Source organism: Xyrauchen texanus, chromosome 18, assembly GCF_025860055.1.
Source record: "Xyrauchen texanus isolate HMW12.3.18 chromosome 18, RBS_HiC_50CHRs, whole genome shotgun sequence".
Taxonomy (NCBI): domain Eukaryota; kingdom Metazoa; phylum Chordata; class Actinopteri; order Cypriniformes; family Catostomidae; genus Xyrauchen; species Xyrauchen texanus.
The window spans coordinates 12,143,685-12,152,200 of NC_068293.1; the positions used below are offsets into that span (position 1 = coordinate 12,143,685).

Sequence of the window (8,516 nt, forward strand, 5' to 3'; positions counted from 1 at the left end):
TTTCTTCATTGCTTATTTAGATTTTTTTTATGTCTCAAGGAGCTGGGTGGTCTGACATTGCAATTCATGAGTGCCTTCTCCCATGCAATGAACATTGACTGGCAATGATTTTACAATATAAAATGATGTGGTCCATTACACGTCTCAGGGCAGTTCTGAGGTGAACTCCCACTTGTGTCCACTGCGTGGAGCTAAAAGCAAGTGAAATGTTCTCCCAAACAGATAAGATTTTTTAAGATTAATGCTCAATCAAGTTTTAAATCAACAAAACCGACCCCCCTACCCCAAAGCTTAAACCTAAACCTAACTGTTAGTGTCAGAAAAAGCAAACATGAGATGAAAAACTCAACCGCGTCATTTTGTGGCGTTTCAATAACACATTCAACTCACGTGTCGACTCGAATGCTCTTCAGGATTCGCACTCCAGTCCTTTATATCACAAGTGCAATGCTCTATCGGTTGAGATACCGCACAATTTGATCACACCTGAACAAGCTTGTACATGTAGTTCATAAATGTTAAAATGAGTCGTACACTCTAGTAAAATGGTTTAGATGTCATAAGATAGCATTTTGTGAGAAACATGGTGAAAATGAAGTGTTTCTGAACAGATAATCTGCCATTTTACTCCATTTGAGTGAATGGGGGATAGAGGTCATTGTTGTTTTAGCGCCTCCAGTGTTCATTTTGATTATTGGAGTTATTGTCAAGATTCTATGACCAGGTTAAGGCTACAAAGGGAGAAATATGACAGTTGTCGGAGACAGTAAAAAGGCGACTTAAACCATTCTAATATAACAACATTCTCTCTCACATAATCTCCTCTCTTGATTTCATTCTAGCTAGGAGAAAAGTTACTTTTAACCGTATTAATACTTAAGTAAAATGTAATGTGAATCCTTTTTTACTTTCAAGTATGTTTTTGGCTAGATTCTTGGACTTTTAATTGAGTAAAATTTTCACTCAGTATCCATACATTCACTTAAGTATAATTACTTAATGTACTTTTACACCCCAGCCTATATGCATATTATGCAGTCTTTGTAGGGCACCAACTCCATAGGGTGGCACTATCTTACTCTAGGAGGGCACCAAAACTCCACTGGCTGCCCTTACTCACATGTTATTGTGAGTATTATTTGTTATTCAAGGACCTGGTAGCAGTTACGGAACACAGACAAACAATTGCTCTCGCACTTGCACCGCACCTCGCAACTTCCACACAGCACCTCGCAATGTATCATCTAACATGCCCCTTACCTGGAGATCAAACGAGAAGAAGACAGAGAGCCTTTGATTGTGCCTTTTGTGTGTGAGTTATTTTTGTCAACTAACCATCTTCACTTTCAGTGAGTTGTCATAGCTCTGCATGTTTGTTGGGCTTGAGTGCGCCTGTCCAGTCAAGCAGCTGGCCAGACCAAAACATGCGAACATGTAAAGAAGACAGATGCATCCCAAATCTCTTGATCCCCCCTTAATCCAGCCAGATATGCCTCCTTACATGCACACACACAAACATGTTCCTCGTCTATTTGTTCTTCATATGTCCCTTTCACACTGCTTATTCACATTGCTTTGAGAGTTCTGAGAAATTATATGTGCCTTTCCCTTCATATTCCCTTTCTTGGTTTGTTTCAATACATATTTCATATTATGCTTGTTTCAACATTGCGGCAATGCTTTAATTTTCTTTTTAAGCGTATGGCTTTCTATATTTCACTTTTTCTTCTGTCCATATCTATTTTTCTTCCAACCTTTGCAAAACACAAGAGAGCCACCGCTGGGAGCTTTAGTATGTACCTTGTTATTATCTTGTAGAATGAACTGAAATGAATTTAAGCCTCATTTAAGCCTCAAATAAGTACCCAGCAGAAAACTGTATTGCTCAGAGGTTGTGCTTTCATCACTCGGCAGATTTAATTGAGTTCTCAGTTATGTTTCACATAAAGGGAATATGTGTATATTTTGATGTTGAAATACTTCTTCCTATCCCAGTTGAACTCCAAAATTTCTCCCAAAACATTGCTCTCTTTCTTTGATCAGCCCAACACAGCAACATTGTCTGAATCACTATTAAAAATTAAAAATGACAAATCAAAATAAAAAATGTGTTAGTTAATATTGAAATCAACCTTTGATTGCAAACTTTGTCAAGTCTGTCCAGAGTTTGTGACATGTTGAGTCATGTTGAGCTTGTTGGGGTCAGTTTCTCAGGAGCAAAATCGTAGGAGTCGTAGGAGAAAAGTAGGAGTCTTAAGCAAGACTGTGTGTGTGTGTATGCGTGCGTGTGTGTGTGTGTGTGTGTGTGAGCTGCCTGATTTGTGGACAGTCTGTGTGCCATGATTGCTGATGCATGATACTTCTACCAATCTGCTCTGTGCACCTGCCCATAGACACATTCCATTCCAAAGCCCCAAGTGCCTGCCACCTGATCCCAGAGTGCTCACTCTCTCTCTCTCTCTCTCTCTCTCTATCTCACACACACACACACTGACACTACTCCTGTTGGCACCCATAACTTTCCAAACATCTTCATGCAAATCACCACTAAATACACACCATAAATGGTCTGCACTTATATAGCACTTTTTTAACCTTAACAGATTTCAAAGCACTTTACACTGTGACTCAATCACCCATTCACCCATTCACACACACACACACACACACACACACACATACACACACACACACACACACACACACACACACACACACACACACACACACACACACACACACACACACACATGTTGTGTTTCCATGTTTTATGGGGACTTTCCATAGACATAATGGTTTTTATACTGTACAAACTTTATATTCTATCCCCTAAACCTAACCCTACCCCTAAACCTAACCCTCACAGAAAACTTTCTGCATTTTTACATTTTCAAAAAACATAATTTTGTATGATTTATAAGCTGTTTTCCTCATGGGGACCGACAAAATGTCCCCACAAGGTCAAAGATTTTGGGTTTTACTATCCTTATGGGGACATTTGGTCCCCACAAAGTGATAAATACACGCTCACACACACACACACACACACACACACACACACACACACACACACACACACACACACACACACACACACACACACCAATGACATAAGAGCTGCCATGCAAGGCTCTAGCCTGACATTGGGAGCAACTTGAGGTTCAGTGTCTTTCCCAAGGACACTTCAGCATATGGAGTCATGTGGGCCAGGAATCAAACCGCCAACCCTGCAATTAATGGCAAACCCGCTCTACCGCCTGCGCCACAGCCAGACTTTCACTTTAAGTAGCTCAAAATGCACTCTTTATTTTTCTTTAACATGACCACAGAACTGTATCACGTACCTCTAGTGTTGTCAAAAATAATGATACTTCAGTTCCAAGTATGTACTAAAATAAATAAGAATTAACAATACCAGTGTTTCTACAGTGCCGGTAGTTCCGAGCACTGACTTAATTCGGGACTTGGGTCTTGCTGACACACGACCGCTTTCAAATGGAGTTTCATAACAAATTTATGAGCATGTTAATTTAATCCGACTAATCACATCACCAGAGTAAGTGTATATAAACAGCTGCTTACATCCATGCTGCAATGATTCTACCAGCATTTGCCCCCGCCCACTTACCCACAACAGATCCATGTAACAGTTTTGGATGACCCACTACTCTGTTCAAAGCATTTGCCCTCATCAGATAAGCTCTTCCATCACAATCGTTACGTTATTCACCAAGCTGTCGCTGCAACCAATATTTTCCTATTTCATGGCAACCCCGGCTGCCAATATAACTCTGGTTTTTGTAGACCTGGCATCAAGGCTGCCTCAGCACAGGCCACTGCTTCGCTGTATACCTGTTGTAGAACCCCCTATGGCTGTATACAAGTCCTCTCATCTTAACTTTCTGTCTGGAGCGGTCCCCATACCCTATCAATAGGTTCTCCCACAAAGGTGATTCCTGTCATTCTGATTACCTCAGCGTACAGTTGTTTAGGGCGTCTTCAATTCAGAAGTGATCGTTCTCATGCCTTATTCCCTTTGAAGAGTTTACCATCAACTGTGAGATATTTGGAGGGCTAAGAATTGGGGGACTCAAAAATCAGAACTCACTTGTAAGCCTTTATTATCAGAAATTCCATTTGAAGTTATCTTTCAACAAAATATTGTGATTGTTCTCCCTTCAAATTGCCCTTCGGAGCGTGATTTATTCCATTTGGAATACAGGGCTAATCATTCAACAAGCAAACTAACTTTCAAATGATCACTACTCTAATTACAAACATCTTTCCAAACCAGCGCAGACATTTTAGCGCAAGCTAAACCATGCTACAGCTCACAATTGCTATATACAGCTTCTGTCTGAACAGACCAGAGCCGAATTTGGCTCCGCAAGTGGCAGGTCGCGCTCCGTGTCACAACTCGTTCGTAAATAATTGCTGTATGACTTTAAAGTGTCATAATCTTGCGCTCCACTCAAGCTTAAAGTAATGGCTTAAAATCAGCGCTGTATGATTCGGCTTCACATTTTGCTTCATTCCACAATAGTTCAGTTATTCTGTAGAATTTATTACAGGCTTTCAATATAAATAAGTATTTATTCACCACACGACTGCAAAATGGTGCCATATAGTATTTATTATCCAATTCTCAGGCACAAGCTCCAAATGATTTTATACGTCCTCCTCAAAATGAGACTTGTATTCCCGTGCCAATAATACAGAGTTCATTGAATTACTTGCATTAAGTTGGAGAACAATCTATAAAGCTACAAACCAATAGGTTACTGTCGTAACCCCGGTTCTCAGAAACATCGAGTGGAGAGATCCACCTATGGGAAGGGCATCCGCACCTGACCTCTGCAGAAGCATCCAATTGCACCAAGTCTGGCCTGACAGACAGAAGCGCGTGTCCAATGCTCGGTAAGGGACCCGCCCCTTACCAAGTGCATAAAACACTCGTACGCGCTATCTTACCTCAGTGAGCATATTCGCTTCTCGTGCAGCAAGCGGGGCAAGCTTGGTGGATCTCTCCACTCGATGTTTCAGAGAACCGGGGTTACGACAGTAACCTATTGTTCTCTTTCATCATCTCGTGTTCGAGATCCACCTATGGGAGATATGGACAGCTCCCGATTGCCCAATACACTACAATGAGGCCCTGAAAGCCAGAGGGCGGTCACCTCGAAGGCGGTGCATGACACGTCACACGGAAACCACCCCACAAAGTGAGGAAGCCACTTTAGCAACAAAGAATAGCATATGGTAACATGCATTCGTGAATAAACCTGACCGCACTATCATGGTAAATATATTGTGCCAGGTGCAGAGTAGAAACATGCTTAGTGACTTTAAAGTGCTGGACTAGGCAGCCCAGACTTAAAGAGGGGTGGAGGGCCTAAGAGCACAAAGCTACAAAGAGCCGACACCCAGGACAGAATGAGCTACCGGGGTTCTGGTAACATCTAGCCGGTAGTATCTGGCAAATGTATGGGGAGAGGCCCAGCTTGCAGCGGCACATATGTCCTGCAAAGAGACTCCCTTACATAGAGCCCAAGAGGCAGCCATACCTCTAGTGGAGTGAGCTCTGATGCCCTCTGGGGGCTGCACTCCCTTTGATTCATATGCCACAGATATAGCTTCCACAAGCCAATGAGAAAGGCGTTGCTTGGAAATGGGGTTCCCTGAGTGCGGGGGGCCCCAAGAGATGAAAAGCTGGTCGCTTTTTCTAAACGAGCTGGTCCTGTCTAACTACGCCCACAGGGCACGTACAGGACACAAAGCGTTCAACCTCTGATCCTCTGTGGAGGAGAAAGGAGCTGGGTGGAACGCGGAAAGCTCAATCACCTCACACGTGAATGCCGGGAAGCATTTTGGCATAAAGGCCGGGTTGGGCCTGAGAAAAACCTTATCTCCACTGAGAGAGAATTTAGTGCACGAGGGATGAACAGAGAGTGCATGCATATCACTGACCCGCTTGGCAGATGCCAAGGCCAAGAGCAAAGCTGTCTTGAAAGACAAATTCTTAAGGGAAATACTCCCCAGGGGCTCAAACGGCTGTTGAGACATTAGCGTCCAGCACCATGGAGAGGTCCCATTCAGGAACGACTCTCCTGGGGACTGGAAGAGAGCGGCGTCGCCCTTCATAAACCTACGAATAAGGGGTGTTGCCCCACCGTAGCGCTGTCGAACCCCACATGACATGCAGCGATAGCCGCTAAATAGACCTTAATAGTGGAAAAGGATCTTCCCTTGTCCATAAGGTCCTGCAAAAAGCATAAGATGTCGGTGATTGAGCACTGATATGACGTTACCCGTCGCCCTTCACACCACTCTTCGAACACCCGCCACTTACAGTCGTAAAGAGACTGTGTTGAAGAGGCTCTGGCACACTGAATGGTGGCCACAACACGTAGGGGGAGCCCTGTCCGGGTGCGGGTGATAAATTTCCCCGTTCGCTTGAGACAAAAGGTCTTTGCGAAGTGGGAGGGGCCATGGCTGGGCATACAGCAGAGGGATAATCTCTGAGAGCCACGGCGCCTTGGGCCACCTGGGAGCTATCAAAATCATGGTCAAGCTCTGTTCCCTCACCCTGGCCAGAGACGGCGTTATGAGGCAAACGGGAGGAAATGCATAGAGCAGCACGTTGGGCCACGGGTGGGCCAGTGCGTCCACGCCGAGGGGGGCGTCCTCGTCCCGTAGCGAGAAGAACATAGGACAATGGGAGATCTACGGTTGGCTGGCCGAACCTCCTCCACAGTAGACACACTATCTGAGAATGGAGGCGCCAGTCTCCGTAGAGTGGGTTTCCCCTTGACAAGAGGTCTGCGCCCCTGTTCAGTATGCCCGGGACATGGGTCGCCCGTAACGACAGGAAATGCCGCCTGCTCCATACTAACAGCCTGTGAGCGAGAGCATGCAGCTTGGAGGAGCGCATCCCCCCCTGGTGGTTGATATATGCTACAGCTGTCGTGTTGTCGCAGCGCACCAGCACATGATGCCCCTGCAAGCGGGGCAGAAAGTGATTCAGAGCCTTCCGCACAGTGAGGAGCTCTAAATAATTTATATGGGCTGAGTGAAGTGTGCTTGGCCACACACCATTCACTGTTCTGCCCTCTTGCGTGGCTCCCCATCCTGTTAAGGACGCGTCTGTCGTCACTACTTTCCGCAGCATAATCGCCCCGAGAGGTCTGCGTTCCTCCAGTGGCGCAGCGCTGCTGTGCACGAGCGCGTCACTGTGACAGAGCGGCGGAGATCGCTTAAAGGGCTGAGATGAAGAGTTAAAACCCACTTCATGAACGCCCTCATTCTCAGAAGGCCCAAAGGCAGGACATGTATAGCCGCAGCCATAAGACCCTGTAGCCTGAGACATGCGCGGAAATGTATTCTCGCCCCTTCTTTGAATTGTGAGAGGCAATTCATTAAGGAGAGAACGCGCTCTTGTGAGAGACGCGAGCGCATTGTAACCGAATTCAGCTCCAAACCCAGAAAAGTAACTCTGCGCGGGAGTGAAATTGCTCTTGCTCACGTTCACTCTGAAGCCGAGCGCTGTGATGTGAGCGAGCACACGGGCAGTGTTTTGCATGACGATCTCTCTCGAATCGGCTATAATCAGCCAATCGTCTATGTAAGTCAGGATTTTGAGCCCCGCTATTCTCAGCTGGGCTAACCCTGCTTCCGCACACATACAAAACACTCTTGGACTGAGTGCTAGGCCAAATGGAAGTACTGTGAATTCGTAACATATGCCTTGGAAGGCGAAACGAAGAAACTTCCTGTGTGGCGGGTAAACATTGATGTGAAAAAACGCATCTTTCAGATCGATCGACGTGAACCAATCGCTCTGTTTTATTGCACGAGAGAGAACGTTGTGGGTTAACATTCTGAAATTGTATTTCCTTAAATGTTTGTTCAACACTCTGAGATCCAGAATAGGATGAAGTGAACCGTCCTTTTTTGGAATCAGGAAATAACGGGAGTAAAAACCCTGTTGACACTGATGCGGAGGTACCACTCGCACCGCCCCCTTCTCGAGAAGAGAAGAGATCTCGTCTTTCAGAATGTGCGCGGAGCTCTCTTCTGTGTGAGAAAAGATAACTCCGCTGAAACGTGGCGGTTTTCTGGCAAACTGCAGTCTGTAGCCCTTCGTAATGGTGCGAATCACCCATTCTGGGGCAGACACAGACTGCCAGGCTGTCACGTGTGACGTGAGAGAGCCCACACTCACCGGCGAGTTGCCTAGGGCAGGCAATACAACCGGATCGTTCATTTGTGATACAATGGCGCCATCTAGTGGACAACTTAGGGGCGACATGTAGAATTTCAGGGGAACAACAGCACTTGGCAGAGCTTTCGCTCTCAGTGTTTGATATTTTTGTTGTTCTTGTTTTTTTGTTGTTTTTATTTTTGAAACACACACAGGGAATTGAACCTTTATTGAATGTGTGTGAAGTGGTTTGTGCAAACTGTGAAGAGACTGTGGTTGAGCACTTTTCAACAGTGGAGGGGCACACCTGGACAGT

At 45.3% G+C, this 8,516-nt stretch overlaps 1 pseudogene; it reads right to left on the reverse strand.

Moving 5' to 3' along the window:
- Window positions 1-6,345: 6,345 nt before the first annotated feature.
- On the reverse strand, window positions 6,346-8,308 carry LOC127658622 (uncharacterized; annotated as a pseudogene).
- Window positions 8,309-8,516: the final 208 nt, after the last annotated feature.